This window comes from Acanthopagrus latus, chromosome 17 (genome assembly GCF_904848185.1).
Source record: "Acanthopagrus latus isolate v.2019 chromosome 17, fAcaLat1.1, whole genome shotgun sequence".
Classification (NCBI taxonomy): Eukaryota; Metazoa; Chordata; class Actinopteri; order Spariformes; family Sparidae; genus Acanthopagrus; species Acanthopagrus latus.
In genome coordinates this window covers 8,892,388-8,909,455 of record NC_051055.1, presented here as the reverse complement: position 1 = coordinate 8,909,455, position 17,068 = coordinate 8,892,388, and the positions used below count along the sequence as shown (strand labels likewise).

Sequence of the window (17,068 nt, the reverse complement as noted above, 5' to 3'; positions counted from 1 at the left end):
AAACTCTTAACTCATCACTGTCACTTTTCCGTAATCGACCACGACAACACCTCCTAGATAGCAACGCCAGTCTGGTTTGGGCTCAACACTGTGAGTATGTGAGGACAGTTGTGTGTGGGACCAGGCTAGAGGAGAAGCAGGACTTTTGTCTGCTCAGTGACCAGTCAGCCGTGACCGTCTGGCTGAACTACAGTAGCTCAATGTTTGCCTGTGGGCTCCAGCTGCCTGTCTGACACACCATGACTTTCTTAGCTTCCTCCACTCTCAATGTGACCTAACTGCTCTCAGGGTTTGGCAATTTAACCCAATGAAATATCAGACTTTGACACTTGTTCTCTTACTTGTACACACACGCTGGTGTTGAATTGCAGAAAACAGCTGCTACTCTGCAGAACTTCTTGAAATTTCTGAGAAGACTGCTCCGGAACCATTTTCTTGAAAGATCACATATGGCTCTGAGGGAATATTAGACTCTCACAGAAAAACAATACTCCCAGAGGTCCAATGTTGGGCATAGTTATTGCTTTGTTAATTTGAGCATTTATTTGTTTTGCTTTGTTATGCATGGACACCTCCTGTCACCCCCTGGGGTGTCCTGATGATATAGCCTCGGGCCTGAAGCATAAGCTCAACGCTCCTCACTTTGGATACACAAACGCTGCCACCTGGGGTTCGCTATCTAATGACCCAAGTTACAAGCTCTCCACTTGAATCTGGAGCCAAAATATTCCAACTCCACCATCTGTTGCGATCAGTGTGAGGAGCTGAAGCACTGCAAGCCGTGACGACACTGGGGAGGACAGGACACGCTGTCATTGCGGCACCCTAGATTGACGAATGGTACCACGCCTCGGGCAAAACTTACGCAAGTTAGCAGGTAATGTGAATCAACCTGTCAGCCACAAACAAGTGCAGACGGGAGGGGAAGTGAGACAGGAGAGGAAGTTTGTGAGACGGAAGTCGACTAACCCCAGTGCATCACCTGCTGAACACAGATAGACGCTTGCAGTCACACACCCATTAACTGAGCAGGGTGGAAGACTTCACGAAAGTGTTGGAAAGCAGAACACAAAACGTTTTCACGTCACTTCATGCTTAACTACACTCACAAGGCCTGCTAGTATAAGCTTGTCCTGTTCACGAAGGACGGAGGAATGCAAGTGACGCACGTGACGGCTGAGCAAACCTCTTGGCATTTTTCTCTCCTGGCTGAGCTGGGGAAAATTCTATGAAATGCAAAGGAATGCAATCCTCTGGCGTTCCCAGCTCAGGTACCCACAGACAAACAGCGTTTTTTTTTTCCCCTCAAGTTATGTGAAGGTTAAGCTACAACTGCTGGCATCCCGCTGTGCATTTGTCAGTACAAGCTTTTCTGTTTAGCTAGTAATCCTTGACAAGTAAGACATTTCTGTCGATGTAGCTCAGATCTGTGTCAAAAATGAATCAGGAGAAGAATCATGTTATCTGACAATATGTTGAAGTGACAGAATGATATCGAAGTCACATGACACAACTGATACGCATGATCTGCTCCGGGTTCCATCTTTATTGACTGAACGAAAATGAGAAAGGTGAGGATTAAAGCTGCGTGTAGCTTCTATCGAACAGTGCCAGGGGTGAGCGTTCCCTGCCCAGAGGATATTCAGGGCTGCCGGCTTTAGCAAATCAGTGCAGTTCAGACATAAGCAGCCACTCTTGTGTGAGTACTTTATTTATAGCCCATACATAGCAGTGACAGTAAGTGAGCTTGTCACTGCTTTGAGACCCACACTCATTTTTTCTCATTAAACTAACAATGTTAAAATAGCGGGCCGTATCTTGTCATATGGTTGTGTGCTGCAGCTGCTGTAACATCTTGGCAGTGCTGAACATTGACAGACCATCAGTGCTGTGGTGAACAGTTGTTGCGTTCTGTTTGGGCAATACAACCAGTATGTGTCCTGTTTTCATGTAAAGTCAAGTAACAAGTGGAGCTTGCTACAGACCAGTCCTTACTTGGGATGCAGAGTGACGTAATACTTCATTGCACACAAGCTTTACAGTGTATGTTTTTGCTCTCTAAAAGCATAGCTGATCAGCCAATCCACCAGCCAAGACAAAAAAGTACTACTCCTATATAGACCAGGAGAAAGAAGACACTTTTATGAAGATTACAAACATTAAACATCCTCCAATTTTGACATAAATGATTTGCAGTTCCAGGATAAAGCTGATGCAGTTGGATGTTAAGCGTATTTCATATGGCAACAGGTTTGTGTCTATTTACATCAGGCCTACATCATGTGATCACAGTTGAGAGTGTTTTTCTAAGCCACAAAAGTGCTTGGAATTACTAATACATTTTTACAAACAACACATAACCGAATGAATGCCAACAGCACTGCTTTTCATATTGACTTGTAGTACATGTGCAAAACTCCGTTTAAAATCTTCCAGTTTAAAGGTTACATATTTGAGCACCCATTGCCTTGCCTTGTGCACCATTATGTTATACATGAAATTAATCGCTATGGCATTTTAATCAATTCGGCAAATATATTCTAAACCTAAGAATGCGCACACTGAATTGAGTTTAAACAAAATAACCTCTTTCCCTGTTGTTCCTGCCGTCCACTGCCACCCAAGCACATCGACGTTTCCGGTAGTAAACAATGTGAAGCAATTGCAAAACTCTGAATTATACACGATTCGAGTCCTCCCTGGCGTGATATATGCCTGCCGAATTGAAGATAACTACCAAGTGACTGACATCGGGCCAGCTGTCTTGATCAACACGGTGCTTCGGATTAGCACCGAGCAAAGACGCGTTTAATTGCTTGATGTGTTTACGGGGATTGGTTCGAGGAGAAAGCAGCAGGGAGGGTGGTGGTTGTAGACGCGGCGGTGGTGGTGGCTGCGGCGGGAGGGGGGGGACGACGCTGTCAAAGCACATGACAAAGCGGCGACCCTGTCTGGGGACAGTGATGCTTAATAAACAAACACCTGCTACAGTAAGTTTAGGTACGGCTAGGTTGACTTGGGCGAGCACGAAAATGTCAACTCGGAGAGTGATTTCCCTTGCAGGTTTCGAAACGTCTGTGAGGCACTGTAAACAAGTCGACGTGGATAACATTCACTATCGCTACGGCGCGTACTACCTACATTATCGACGAGTGGAAGTGTCTTTAACACTGGCTTTTTCGAACCTTGTATTGTGTTGTTGTGTGTTGACAGCTAGACCATGCACATACCCTTCTCCGGTTTGTCTGTGTCAAATGCATCCACAGCTGAGCCTTGCACTGGATGTGACCGACTGTCAGTCTTCTTTCAGCGGTGGTCGTCGACAACATCAACAATAACGCCTATTTTCCCCTTTATGGTTCGCCCGTCGCCGTAATCACGAAGTGGCTCCGTAAAAAAAATAAATAAATAAAAAAAATAAAACAACTGAAAAGAAAAGCGTAAAAAAAAAAACAGAAAAAAAACGTGTCTCGGTGCTTCCTGATTTAGGTACAGTGGTGATGGTGTTGTTTGTAAGGGGTGGGGCGGAATGCAGCTTTTTAGTCCGCCAAGAAAATGTGGGGTAAAAAGCACGTTGGCGCACGTCTGTGCATGATTACTAGCTCGCGGCTCTCCGCAGGGAGGGTTGAATGGGCGCGCGCGAAGCAGACGCGTGATTTAGAAAGAGGATCTCGCGCACTGAAGCACGTCTCTCGAACACCTCCGGGATGCGCAAATCTGCTGCTTTACGGTGATCGTGAGTGTCAGTGCCTTGCTCAAGGGCAGAGCTGGGTGGCATTAACAGCAAACTGTAGTATAATATAGCCCCACGCTGATACTGCAGGGCTCTTTCAGCAGTCATATTGCTGACAGGAGGATGTTTGATTGGATGTATTTTATACACTGCTTTACAGGCGTGCTGCGTCCATGTACACATTACTGTGAGAAGCTGCATAGGCCAAAATGGAACACTGCTGTCCATCCACCATATAGAATGTTAATATTGTACCATACTGCACTGTACTGTCTGATCTACACTATATTCATACCCAGCTGTTTATTATGTAATTAATGTCTGGCATAACTCATACTAACACTGTATATTTACATGTAAGGCTACCAACAGTTGTATTGATTTCATTTCACTGTTCATGTATCTTAGCATATTTGTAGCCTATGAACATTACTCTGCACTTTGCTGCTTTTTTGCATCGATGGTTAAATGCTAAGCTTAAAAAAATCAAAACATCAAAACATTCAAAGTTTTACTATATGTGCAGTAACCATTAAGGTAAAGTTAAGGGTTAATAAAGTTAAAATCTAGCTCAAGAGAGTTGAAATATGTCAATTAATACCCCATGTTGGAATTACAAAGCATTTACTTGTCTCCAGAAAGATCGGTTGGTTGCTAACAGGTGGTTAAAAAGGACAACTGAATTTGTTAGGGACATTAAGTCTCCATGCCAAAAAAACAGACTCATCTGCTCACCAGTCTTTTGCAACTCACAGACTGATCAATTTATAGTAAAGTGTGTTCTATAGCTACTGTAATAATATTCTCAGTGGTGGTAACATTGAAGCCAAGTAACTGCAGTGCAGTTTCTTTATAGCCTAAAGCAACAATAGCTTTTTATTTATGTCAATTTCTTTTACGCTTCAAAAGTGCTGTTGATCTGTGAGGATTATCTTGCTGAACAAAATGTGTACCTGTTATAAACTTGTGTTTGCAACAGAGCTTATTTTTGTCAATAATCCAAAATCCAATTCAAAAATCCTATAGACATTTTGCTGAGGGAACCAGGACAATGCTAGCTTTCAGGTTTGCATACAAAAGTAAATCTTCCATACAACACTCTTTCACTCTTTTTGTGGCAGCAGAAGAGGCATTGTCGGTAATCTAAGCACCAGGTTTTCAAAGGGAAGAAGAATGCGTGGAATAAAAATGGTGATATCTCTGAATCTCCTGTATTACTTTGATATATATATATATATATATATATATATATATATATATATATATATATATATATATATATATATATATATATATATATATATATACGAGCATTATACTAGACCAGAGGACAGCTTTTTTAAAACCTAGTACCCACGTTAGCCACAATGCAACTAGTCACTGAGTAACCTCACTGGAGGCAAATTATTAGATAACATGCTGCTTTGTTTGGAGCCAGAAAAGGCTTCATACCATCCAAGACCTGTAAAATACACAGATGTGTAAAACTAGTGCCTAGTGCAGTTACTCTTTAAAGTTAATCTAATTTCAGTGACAAGTAGTGCACTTTTAATCCCACTTCATAGACAGTCGTTCACAGCTTTGGTTAGTTACTTTGCAGGTTAATATTTAACATAACCATTTCATAAAATATATGTATCGGTGAAACAATATAAATAGTCAAGCAGTATATTAGTTATTAACATTATCTGCTTCTCGATGACCTAAAAAATGAAAACACTGCTTACGTGTTAATGCATACATGGATAGTTTACTGAACATATGCCTGTTAGAATAATGATTACATCATAAACTGTGTGTATACATATGTACTTTTGAGCCGTGTACTGAGCTATAACAGCACAAGAAAAAACTAAACCATCCAAACCCAAGTGCCTTTTGAACTAAATGTGAAAAGAAAAAGGAATCAGTTGAGTAAATGATCAGTTATTAATTGTTGTGCATATGCAGGTACATATTTCTCTATATTTGTACATGACTGTGCCCAGTGGCTGATCGGGTCATAATCCATGTATGAACGCATCAGTTGTAAATCATTATGCAACATTATAATAATATAAAGCTGACGACAGTGTATAACTTAAGCAACAGTGCCAGTTCACTTGTAATGGAGTAGTTTAATATCGTAAAAGGATATTTTGTTGGCACTGCAACTAGCACAGCCCACAGTTTAAATAAATGTTCTGCTGCTGTCTTCAAAATTACATCTACTGGAATCGATATTGTCTGCTCTGAAATAGTCAACTAAAAAGATGAGATGTCCCCCCCCCCAAATAAACTGTATCAGCCCGGAGGGAAAGAGGTAATATCTCAGGAATTAAATATAGATTTATGATGATATCAGCAAATATTGCACAAAAGTGCTCTTAGTAGAAATGCACTTTGTACCGTAAGAGGTATAACTTGGACAACAGTGATTTAAGGACAAGAGGGGCTCTGTAAGGAAGAAATTGCAGCTTGTAATTGTTGTTTTAGTTTTTGTACCCTAAATAAATGTCCCACTGGCCTTCCAATGATTTTTTCATTTTTTCTTTGCTTTGTATTAGCCCGAGATATAGTACTCCAGAGTGATATTATCATAGAAAACTTTTACACTCCTCTCCAGCACTGAATTGCATACAAAGTTATGTCAGAGTGTGAGTGAGTCAAATTTACCGGGGCTGTTTGCTGATGAAAGAAAACTCAGTCTTATTAGAGCACCAAAGTTCTCACTTTAATCCTTTCAGAGCGCCAAAGGAAAAATACTAAAGCGTCTTTGACGGTAAAGTCTAACTAAGAGCAGGCTTTGGAGATGTTGTTTTTTGTTCAACATCATCTTAATGGAGATCTGTATGGACCAAAAGTCAAATCCCTCAGGCCAACAATTTGCTAACATGACAGGATGTCATCCGGGACGCTTGTCCGTCTTGTTCGCCATCGATCCGTCTGTTTTTTCAACAAAGGTCAAGCGTGGCCAATAGACAAGCATCGCACTCAGTCACATGTCATATACAAGGGATGTCAACAGCATTACTGTAGCCCTACAACAAATACTATCTGTGAAGAAATTACTTGAACAGAGTTACTTGTTACTTATGCTGTATTCTTTGTATAGTTCATGGCCAGTTTTAACATTTTTAAAAAAAATTAATTTATACTTCATTTCACACTCTGTTGTTACAATTTGCGCTCTGTTCAATGTGTCACTCTCTCAGGTGAGACTGTGATACAGAAATGTGTTAGGACTGCATCTCAATACTGCCTAGCTTTATTGTCCTCAGGTTTGTGTAATGATTTTTTTTTCCTGCTTTCATTAAGTGTTGGAGTCAAATTATTATAATTGAAGCAGAAAGAGAGGCAGAAAGGAAGTTTTCCACAGGACAGGGACTCTCTCAAGAGTAAGGCTCCGGTTGAAGATATACATGACCACCCCACAGAGCTGGTCTGCGCAGTCCTTTAACACTCTGGAGCTGATGCCATCAGAGACTATGGCTTTTGTCATGGGAGAGGGATGATGATGAAGAAGACAGGTTTGGGGGAGAGCGGGGCCAGACTCAAAATGGCAAAAATAGTCATTAATAATATTTGCCCAGTCAAACAGCCCTGCTCTCCGCTGTCTTGCTTTTTTCTTCCACCTTTTCCATGACCAGATATTTTCTTCATACCTGTCTAGACATCCCTGGTGTTGTTCTGCTCCAGCTGCTGCTCCAGTTTCCTCTTGTAGCTGTTTTTCCCGTTCCTTATTTCCTGCCTGATCTCCCTCTGGACTCTCCTCAGTTCCTCTTTGTCCCCTGATCTGAAAACCCTCTTCTTTTCATCCAGTAGGGTTTTGATCCCAGAATTCACCTAGGGTTTGTTGTTGGGGAAAACACTGTACCCTCCTAGAAGACACAGCGCTCTGCACACAGAAATGTATGTCGTCTGTCATGCAGTCTGTCAGGCTGTTGATGTCCACATCATATCGGTTGCAGAGTGCTTCTCAGTCTGTGGTATCAAAGCAGTCTCTCAGCCTTTGGCCTCCTCGCTCCAAACCTTCGCTGTCTTTTTCTGAGGCAGAGTTTTCTTCACCACAGGTATGTAATCAGGTAGCAGATGGACCAAGCTGTGATCTGAGCGACCAAGTGTGGAGGACATGTGTGTTTCCTTCAAGTTTGCATACAGTAATCGATTCATTGTATGCAAACTTGAAGGAAGCATACACGTCCTCCACCCTTGGTTTCACATACAGTGAAGAAAGTGAGAGTAGAGGACAGGGGAGCAGGGTTAAAATCCCCGGAGATGAGGAGGAGGGACTGGGGGCGCCAAGTCTGTAGTTGAGAAACAACCGTGTGGAGGAGCTCACAGGCTGCAGCAGCATCGGACGAGGGAGCGATGTAAACAGTTGTTATGACTGCATGTGATAACATAAATGTATGAGTATCATTAACGTGTGTTTTCCAGAGAGCTTACGTTCTGCAATTATCCAGAATCCAGCTGGAAAATCCTACTGGCTTTTTATTGAGATAACCAGGTTGATGCTAACTTCCGCGTTAGCCGACACTAATATGACATCCATGCAGCACTCAATAGCTGACACTCTCTGTGCGGCTGCAGGAAAAGCGCTGCTTTGAGCAAAATGCTAACATCAGTATGCTAACATGCTTTCACAATGCTTAGCAGATGTAATGTTTGTCATGACCACCATCTTAGTTTGATGTGTTAGCATTCTAACATTCTGTTATTAGCACTCAACATAAAGTAGAGCTGGCTGATGGGAATGTATTTCAGTTCACGGAAATATTCACAGTTCATCTGACCTGATGATGGCACTAGATTCAGTGTCCTGTGGGTGGTTATGCTTTATAAAATGTCCTAAAAAATATTTCAAAACCTTCAGAGAAGTTGTGATATGACAACACAGCTTCAGTTCAGTTCGATATCCATGAGGCAGAGTGCTGAATTTCACCAATGAGACTTGGAGTCATGGTCTGTCACATGACAATTTATTGAGCCATAGCAATCCTGCTTAAAGATGATCAGATTTGATGCTGTAATACGATGATGCAGCGATGACCAGGGAGATCAAATCACCCCCGATAATGTATCCGGGAGGACCGGGTCCAATCCAATCTGACTCCTGATGGCTATTGTTACTGCAGGGTTGGACAGTAGGGGGTGAGGGGTAGTGGTGAGTGGCGGGGCCTGCTGGCACAATCAAGGGAGATCAGCCCAAGGCAGAGAAAATGACTCAACATCGTCAGTCATATAATAATAACCCATTAGTTTAGAACCTGGACCGATCTGGACAGAGATACAGAAATTCGTTGTCATGGAAATATCCAGGGCCCGGTTGAGGTAATGGGCCTAAAACAGCATAGATTATCCATCACAGTATCTCAGGGAAAAAAGGCAGGGTAGTTTGTCGTCTATGTTCTGTATCTGTGTTGAGGGAAACATGTTCTTATTGCTTGGCATGATATATGCGGTCAAATTACCTTTACACAAAGCTAGAAATCCTATCCTCAGTTACTGATCGAGAAACAAATCTCCACAAGCACAACAAGGCTTTCCGTTTTCACCAGTCACAGACGAGGACAGATGGAGACACATCCTCATGATTTCATGTTTTTATGTATCGCTAGATGTTTTGCTTGATTGCTCGCTGGAAATATGTCCAGGTGTCCTGCTCTCATCTGTATTTGTCAGGAACGTAATTAGACTGATTGAAAGTACTCATGCATGCGGCAGCAAGATGGATTTCCTTTCATCCTTAACTAAAAGGCTCATTTAGATGTAGTTTAACGATCTTCCAGCTTTGTGTGTACAGCGTGCCGTCTCTCGTGCTGCTCTCTGGTCTGTTAATGTGAGCAGCAGCCTGGAGATGTCTGGACGTAAAGGTCTTACCAGGTGATGATGATCAACATTCAGCAAAGCCCACTTGCACTGGCCGTAATGAGCAAAGAAAGGCAACAAGAACCTACAGCAAGAACCTACAACTTAACTTTGGCAATTTATTTACGATTAGCAGTAAATGGAGTAAACAGACTAACTTTTCATTAAGCAAATGTTGCTTCAGATGTCTTGATTAACTTAAACTTCACCACCTTCATGAATACCTGAGTGTTGTATAACAATTAGGCAGGTAATGTTTGTTCTAAAACAAATGAGAGTACAGTTAGCTTCATACAGAGGCCCTCAGCACCCCACAAATGAACATGTCGTGTTCAGGCGCCTGCGTTGCATACCCAGATGAAACCGTTTGTAATTGCATTGTTAACTGTGCATTGAATTAATGTGGTTTTGGATCTATACAGAAGTTCTAGCTGGGTCATAATAAGCTGGGTAATAGGGTTGTACAACACATGGCCAATGGTGCATTGAGACAAAATAAAAAAAGAATCTCTTTACAAGCAAATTTAAAGTCCATTGTAAGTTCTGAGTTAGTTTTAGGCTAAGATATTAGTTCAGTTTCATTCTTTGACTCGACTCTCGCGATAGAGAGACAGGGACAATGGGACTACCGCCTGAGATACAAAGTGGTATTACAGGACAGGATGGGCTGGGGCTGGCTGGCTATCACTCTAACATCAGCATATATATTTGCAACAAAGGACATAGACGTCATTGATATAACACCATGGCTGTTGTTCCTTCACATTCTGTTGGTAATGTGAGTTCTTCTTAAAATGTTTAAAATTTAAATTCTGGCCATATCTCATAAATTCCTCCCCTAACAGAAACAGAATTCAGTATGGTGTAAACTTGTCAACAGCTTTTCCCTGTTGCCAAGATACACCCATCTGCCAATGCCACAAGGAGGGGCTCTTCTCAGCACTCTCAAGTATCTTGGCTATGTCATGCTGAAATCCAGCCAATGAGCATATTTCAACACACTGAGACACCCCAAGCTCTCACCCCAGGGTCTTCAAAATCCTTTCTACACTGTGATCCTTTTCAGGATTTAACAGTGATTTACCAATTTTATATGTACAAACAATAATTTTCTATTATACTATGTAAGCAGAGCACCATTACAAGCTGTAATACAATATCCAAAATGAACTCCAATCTTTAACAAATGTAACCATGACTTTTTAATACTTTTGGAGAAATAGCGTTTAACATTGTCTGACTGTTATTGGTTGGGGAAGGCTATTCATACAGTTTTTAAAGGGGCTCTGTGTTACAATTTGCATGTATCACTCACTAAAATTATCCAAAGTGATACGGCCATTCAGTCTCGCTATGCTAATATTATTAGCATTGTGTAATTTTATTGTGTCAGCTCAGATGAACCGACAATGCTCCATTACCTTTTTAACTCTTCGGTCTAAACTGTCATCATGTATAAGCAAGCTAACGGCAGCTTACACTTCAATTAGCTGTGTACAGTTTGACCTTGCAGTTGCTGGGTGTTAATATTTTGTGCGAACTAATCTCTAAAGAGTTTGTGTGGAGCAACCTCTTTTAATTAAGTGAGAGGTTAATCTTCTTTTACTCAATGTGCATAATTACTGAGCTAAGTTTGAGTTTATGAGCAGCTGGTGCAGCCAGCTCCTGGTCTGCTCCACTGTGTCTCAATATGTCTTTTTCTGTTTTCGGCTATAAGCGTGTTGGCCCGTCGATATGGCATGTTTACGTACATGAGACTTCAGCTTAGTGGAGGAATAGATTGTGGTTTGCATTGGAGATGATTCAATGGCATTAAGCTTACAAAACCAAAACTATAGGCCTATAAGTGAGAAAATACAATTCCCCAGCAAATTTGCTCAAAGCACCCACAAGCACAGACCAAACGTGAAACAGCGACAAGAAACATAAAATTGGAAAATAATTAAGGCAGCAACCTTAGTATTCCTCCGAGAGATTTAATTAGACATCTCCCATTTTACTTGTGCTCGTATAAATGTATTCTGAATGTTCAGGACTACTGAAAATGTCATTTAAACAATGATTTCCTCATCAAAAGGGCATATCAGGGCAGTTATGAGTGGCTGCACTTTATCGCTAGACATTTGGATAATGACCTCCCTAGAAAAAGCTGATGGATATTCAACATCGCCTCGATTCACCTTTTTAGGTTTAATCATGTAGAAGGGGGAAAAAAGCTGAGATAACATCTCAGGCACAGAGCAAAGCCACAACCACTGCCAGGTGTGGCAACAGATACAAATCATTCATACAAGGACTCTCATTTTGCCCAGGATACGACTGATAAGGCTGAAAGCCATGTTTGTATCCAGACACTCACATAAGAATATGAAGATCTGGCTCTGAGTAAAACTAAATTGTAAGGTTTAATTTCCTCTGAATGTGTTTCTCTACATGATGGAAACCAATCATAAATATCACGTAAACTGTTGAAAGCGCGTTATAACACCAGTCTACAACATGTGCTCACACACTTTAATTTAAGGATTTCCCTGAAGTTATGGGATGAACTCTTTCTCTGTTGTCTCTAACGATTATGCTGACATATGGAAGTCATCAAAAGACTTTATTGCTTTGAGTTTTTCTAAGCTTGAACTCTCCCAAGCTTCAATAAAAGATAACCTTTTCATTTTGGGGACTCTGACTTACAAAGACCTGCTTTATCTTTGTGACTGAAAATGTTCAGTGCAGCATGCCTGATTGAATTAAGGGATACCCAGAAACACAGAAAGCATATCTAACTCCTAAAATAGCAGCCTCTGTTGAAAGGAACCCTTACAAGCTGCTGCATCAACACAAGCAGAAAAACTACATCCACAGAACTGACTGTATGGGTATATTCTCAATGTGATTATGCATCCCCCAAAAGTTGGAGCTGCATATGCAATTTGCGTTCGAAGCCACAGACATTAACCTGCCTGGTTATGCCATATTAAATTGGCTGGTATGGTGCACCCATTATTTCCCCTGATGACCACCCACCGAACACAGAGAGAGTAAATTAGGGCCAGAGACAGCAGCAGAAACAGACACTGAGCAGGGCTCAAACACTCATCCACATTAAGCTACATCAACAATTCCATCGCAGCTGGATTTAGAGAGTCTCTAAACGCATCTCTGCTATACAAAATAGCCCCACCTAGTGGAAGATGTCATTGAAAATGTCAAAAAGAAAATTACAGCCTACTGTTAGGGGTGCTGGTGGGTGATAACGTGCCACCGGATCTACTGCATTTCCTTTTCATCCTCATGCTACTGGGACAAAGTTGCTGTTGCTATGGTCTGGGTATGTTAGAAAATATGAGATGTGAGATTCAATACCATTTCAAAGAGATTTGTGAGGAGTCCCACTCAGCCTCTGAAAATAGACAAATAATGTCCTCTGTGGCTCTGGGGGGAGCTTTCTCGAAAGAGAAAATAACCCGGTTCAGGCTTGAATTAGAGTTTGAATGACATAGGTATTTACCAGGCAGGGGAAGTCTGATAACAGCTTTGCTTTAGATGTATCATGAGAAATTGATCATTCTTTGGCTCCAATATTCAAAGCAGCTACAAGATCAATCATTTTCTGTTGATTCTGGCAGCCCCTGTGGACAAAAGCAGTATGAGGACCAGAACCTCCTCTGGTTTCAAGTTCTTGATTTGATAGGCACATTTTATTGGGAATGAAGTATTAAGAAATAACTAACAAGTAATTAACTAATTACCAATAGTAGGGAAGAATTGTTCCATAAATGTATAAAATGTCCTTTTTTTCACAAATTTGACTGTAATTATTGTATTTCTTTATTTTCTATGTGCTTCTGTACATACATACATACATACATACATACATACATACATACATACATACATACATACATACATACATACATACATACATACATAATGAAATAGGGTATACATGTGTTTATTATATGTTTTATTTTGTCTTTTTTATTTATAGATGATCAGATAACTGACATTGTTAATCACACTATTTCTTTTTACATTTCCATCCTTATTTTCTTAATAATCACAATTGTGCTTTGGCAGATATAACATGTAATGCCAATTAAGCCAATTGAATTGAACTGAAATAAAGATGCAACACATTCTGAATACTATTTTCTTTTTTAAAAACATTTGTTTGCAAGAAGATGAGGTAATATCTCTGTGACAATGTAAGATTAATGCCTATAAAATAACAATGGGGACTTTGTTTTAGTGTCACGCCGTACAAACAGACAGCAGCTTCCTTCCTCAGAAAACGACAACCTTTCAATTCATCCTCAGCATTCTGCAATAAAAATAATAATAATTATAGTTAAGTTGTACCCAGCCTGGATAACCTTGCAGTCTCCATCTTCACGTTCAGCCTCTAAGAAGTAATGTCAGTTTTACTGAATCTAATCCCAATCCTAATGGTATACAAAATGCCACTAGCGCAAACTAAATATTTTATTATATTAGAGCAGCATAACCTTTTATTTATATGTTTTGTATTGGTTATTGTTGTGTCTGACCTTTGAATAATAATTCTAGTGACCATTTAGAGGTTACATTCAATCTAATCGTGCCCAGATGGATGGATGGCTGTTGTGATGTGTGTGCATGCTGTCTGGCATCTTGTCAGCACCGTTTCTGTTTGCTGGGAGGCTTGACGAGCAGGGAGCCGCACTCCAGAGCCGCGAAAGTCTGACAGCAGCAGAAACCACTGAATTATTCCGCCCTGACCAATCCGCACCCGTGCTTTTTCTCCTCCGTTGCCATCGCTGCCGGCTGAGTTCGAAGAACCTGCGCGTGTTTCATTTCTCCTAACACAGCTGGGTCTAATGGGACACAAACCAATACAAAGGATGGCAGCAGAGGAGTAGGAGGGCAAACAATGGACGGCGAAAAAGAAGCGTGCCTTCTGATGTGGAGGCAATCACTGTTCTCAAGGAAATGCAATAAAATCAGCACCTCTCCCTGCAAAAGAGGAGTCAGTCGATGCTGTGAACTATGTTATGGAAGTAAAGACATGAAAAATGAAGAAGAGTGTTTGTTGTTAAGTTACACCTCAGTAAGCTACATTTGTTATATGACTAGAATCATTTGCAATACAAACACCTGCTTTTTGAACTGCTGTATTTGATAGTATTAAAGTATATAAGTAGGCTGTGACATGAAAAAAGAATCAATTTGAGTCTGTTTTATATCACTGCCACTAACTGTAGCTGCCGTTAGCTAGTTAGCTCAGTTAGCTGTGCAGTTAGTTGTACAGACTGGGGCCCAGGGAAGCATTGTTTTTTATTGTTGTTTTGGACGTGTCGCTGGCTAACATGCTATCTGTAATTAGACACATTGACACCATAATGTTAAAACTCTTGTTTCTTAATATTATGTTCATAATTGTATGTTGATGATTCTTGCATATTGCCCCTTCTGATACAAAACAATAAAATGACCATTTCACAAAAAGCCTTTGTATTAGCTGTTCTAAATCCTTTCTGTCTCAAACTGAAAAGTAGATTTTCACACAATATGGCACATATTTTACCCTGGTATTTTGTAGCAAAATGGCCACAATAAATATATAAAAAATGAACAAGTAGAAGTCAGGAATAACACATAGAAAACAAAAATGTGATGCTTGCGGTTGAGTGGTCACTCCTGAAAAAGCCCACTTGCATACAGGGACATCGTGTGACACACTGAAAGACTGTTTCCGAATAAAGGGAGAACTGAACCGACAAAGAAAACAAACAGCCCCTACAGAAACACAACCATTCAAATCCTTACAAAAACAACAAAGGAGTCGCTTGCAGTGATGATCCTCCTCAGAATTATCACCTGATCCGCCTTGACTCTCAGCTATGTTGAGGTTCATGGTGAGTTTCAGCTCTTCGTTGAGCTGTCTGTCCCCAAAAAATACTGTTTTGTTGACTCTCACAGCTCACAGCAAGTTAATGGGTTATTCACAATTAGCTGGTAAACATAGTGGAGTGTTCAGCAACGACAGTCCAGTCATAAGTCGGTAGAGACTAAAATCGAGCAAATAGAGAGCGACGCCCAAAGGAGCCAGACTTAACACATCTCAAGTCTGGTAGTGTGCTAGTTAAATATAATGCAGGTGGCATGTGTCATACTGTAGCTGTCAATTAAACATGCCCACATTATTAGGATTTAAATGTATGCAGCCTGTCTGATTCATTTCCACAAATGAAGGAGATTCAGGTGTTACTCTACTCTGCCACTACCAGACAGCATGTAGCATGTCTGTATGTTGGCAAGTATTTTGATAATTGATTCATCATTAAAATGATTTCCTAGCAAAAATGCCAAACACGATCTGATTCCAGCCTCTCAGCTTTGAGGATTAACTGCTTTTCTCTGTCTCATGAAGAAGTATATCTTTTGGTATTGGACCGTTGGTGGGACCTAACAAGGTTTGATACAAGCTTTGAGACAAACCTTTTTTTTCTTTTTTACATCTTATAGACACTTTGAGATGAGTCGATTCAGATAATAGCTCGAGAACATCTTACACAAGAGGGCACGACAAACCCACAACATGTAAACGTTCCAAACCATGACTGCTGACTACTCAGCAGAAATCTCTAAATTACCAAATCAGAACCTAGTACTCCTGGGTAGGAGATCACCCCCATCTTCAAACTTGATCTTCATTTTTATCTCGACTACACCTGAAAGGTTTTTTTTTTTTTTTTTTATCACTGCACGATTGTGACACCATCCCACTGACAAAATTAGTCAGACAGCATAGAAACCTGCCAAGGTACTCACAAGGTGATAAGAGTCCCAGCTGTCGTTGTCACGACTGTTAAAAGTAATCATACACCAGCACAGCTGATCGACCACATCAGACACCTATGGCCGGCTTGTCCGACTGATCAATTAAGCTCGGCTCAGGACTGTGGCAGAGACAGGTCATCGTGATCGAGGGGGATATGATCGCTATAGTATTTCTGTAACGTGTTGTCAGTGAACTGAGGCATGATAAGCTCTACTCAGATGACTTCACGTGACAGTGGAAAATGTCAATGTCAAATAATGAAAATGTCATCAGGAAGTCTTTAACTCGGACTGCGCGATGAGCCTTCAGTCTTCTGAGACGTCAGCTCATGTCGGTGGAACGCAGCGTGCCCTTTTGGACGGAAACGGCTGAAGAAGTTTCTGAGTTTTGAATGTCAGGGTTCCAGGAGTCCTCCAGAAACACAGTCACACAGTTATTTAAAAAAGAGTTTTTAGAGTTGGAGGCCATTTGAAGTTTCACCAGTTTGTTAGAATCACCCGAGGTCCACATCTGGTATCTGACATGACAATATGGATCCTTAGGGAGCCATGTAGCAGTTTGGAGAAACACATCATAATCTGATTAAATACAATAAATGACTTTTGGCAGCTTTGGGGTGTTTTGTTATTGTTGTAAGATAACGTGGACAGGAGGCAAAAAGGGACAAC

General features: G+C 40.9%; 1 protein-coding gene across 1 annotated transcript in view; it reads right to left on the bottom strand.

The window, feature by feature from the left end:
- Positions 1–17,068, bottom strand: part of LOC119005693 — an 80,380-nt gene that overhangs the window by 54,184 nt on the left and 9,128 nt on the right. The gene's annotated exons all lie outside the window — the stretch shown is intronic.